General features: G+C 36.6%; 1 long non-coding RNA gene across 1 annotated transcript in view; it reads left to right on the plus strand.

The window, feature by feature from the left end:
- Positions 1-1,220, plus strand: part of LOC108311423 — a 17,707-nt gene extending 16,487 nt beyond the window's left edge. Inside the window, exon 2 of the long non-coding RNA XR_001828193.2 lies at positions 504-1,220. This is a non-coding gene — a long non-coding RNA (uncharacterized LOC108311423). The remainder of the gene's footprint in view (positions 1-503) is intronic.
- The last annotated feature ends 899 nt before the right edge of the window (positions 1,221-2,119 follow it).

Raw genomic sequence — 2,119 nt, forward strand, 5'->3', positions numbered from 1 at the left:
AAAAAAAAAAGAATTATTTTATGTCTTTAAATAAAGGTTGTAAGTTTTCTCCATGAATGTTTTGGCCATATTTTATTAGACTTATTCCTAGATACTTTATAGATTTTGGTACTATTACAAATGGTATTTTAAAAATTAAATATTCTAATTGTTTGCTATTAATATATAAGGAAGTATCCTCCCCCACCTCCCAGACATCTTATATCCGGAAACTTTAGTGAACTTTATCATTAGTTCTAAGAATTTATCTGGAGAGGCTCTTGAATTTTCTCTATATTGTCTCCTAATTTTTCACATTAAAGTTAATTTTTCTTAGGCAAAAAGTCTAAATAATGTAGGTCTAGGATTATAATATCCCGTATTAATGTTTTATGCCTTAACAACTAACAAAATTGATTTAGCTCTTACTGAAAATCATACTGGTCTACGCGAGTGCTTTGCAAAGTGTGTTTCATCAGCCAGGAGAAAGTTTTCATATTTCATACTACATTATTTTCTTGAAGGTTCAAAAAGGTCCTGAGAAGTCCTGCAAAGAAATGTCTCAAAATTGGGTAAACCCTGCATTCCAAACTGACTTCATCATGGAACCTCCTTCCAAATAATACTTTCAAGCCTTTTGAAGAACTGCTTTTTAAAAAATTGCTATTATTATTTTTTCTCTCCTCTCCTTCCCTGAAGAACTACTTTTTATAAAGAACACATTTTGGGAAATGGTGGTCTAATGAAACAGGTCATGAAAACTGGATAACCCCAGGATTTTCTCAAGAATCTACTCTCTCATTCACGATGTTCTGTGGAAGCTAAACTGGGTGGTATAAGGCTCTATTTGGCTTTTTCTTTTTCTGTTCTTCAGTCTGTAACAATAACTCCCCGTGGGTTAATGTTGGCATCTAAAAGAAAAGAAAAATATGCACATTAAGTCTCATGAGGCTACCCAGTATGTCTGTTCCTCAGGAAAGGGTCACAGCTGGTCGCAGTGGGAGATTGTCCTTGCAGTTCCCATCAGTATCTTTTAACCAATGTTGAGATCACATTTCTTCTCTTTCTGTTTCCCTTCCTGCTACACCCCAGGCCATCAGCTCTCATGCCCTGTGTTTTTCCCCACATTATACAGAACCACAAGTGTTTATCAAAAGCTGTCCTTTCCGTGTTCTGTATTATGTACAAAGGCTAAAAATTTGACAGAGTACAACTAAATAAATGGAAATGTAAAAGCCTCACAAGTAGGAACATACTTTATTGGGGGGGGGGAAAGCTGTGGTTATGTAAGTTTTCCCTGGATTGCTATTTCTGATCAGGATGCTTATTACATTATCTGAAAGAATAATGATGAGTGTCTACCTTAATGGGTCTCGCATCAAACTTACTTGAGGAGTTCAGAAAAAACACAGGGTTTTCCCCACCTGGGACCCCCTGCTTTAGAATCTCCAGTGATTAAGCACTTGTATTTTTAAATGCTCTGGAGTTCATTCTCTGGCATTTATTAGGTAGCCTTTCTTTTTAAGTAAATAATTTTTCACTATGGTCTTGCCTACATTTTTTTTCCTGACCTCGATTTAAAATTACAATAAAGAATATTTTTAATTTTTACTTTTGTTTTGCCTAATAAAGCACAATAAAGCATAAAAAAATCAATTCTGGCCAGAAGCGACAGACAGCTCATGCCTGTAATCCCAACACTTTGGGAGGCCAAGGCATGAGGATAACTTGAGCCCAGGAGTTCAAGACTTGCCTGGGCAACATAGGGAGGCTATGTCTTGACCAAAAAAAAAAAAAAAATGCCTGCTGTGATAGTTCATGCCTGTACAGCTACTGAGGAGGCTGAGGTTGAAGAATCACTTGAGCCCAGGAGGTTGAGGCTACAGTGAGCCATGAATGCACCACTGCACTTCAGCCTGGGTAACAGAGTGAGACCCTGTCCCAAAACAAAACAGAACAAAACAGAACAGAACAACCTTCCAAACACAAACAAATGTTTTTTCCACATCTGGCTCTGATCCGTGTTCATATAGAGAAATTTTGGAATTCTGAATTTGTCACTTAGCATTTTATTTTTAAAAATTTCCATGCTACCATACAGTGATTGTCATTTTTAGCAATTGCATGATGTTCCAACGTG

Source organism: Cebus imitator, unplaced genomic scaffold (genome assembly GCF_001604975.1).
Source record: "Cebus imitator isolate Cc_AM_T3 unplaced genomic scaffold, Cebus_imitator-1.0 Scaffold115, whole genome shotgun sequence".
Lineage (NCBI taxonomy): Eukaryota > Metazoa > Chordata > Mammalia > Primates > Cebidae > Cebus > Cebus imitator.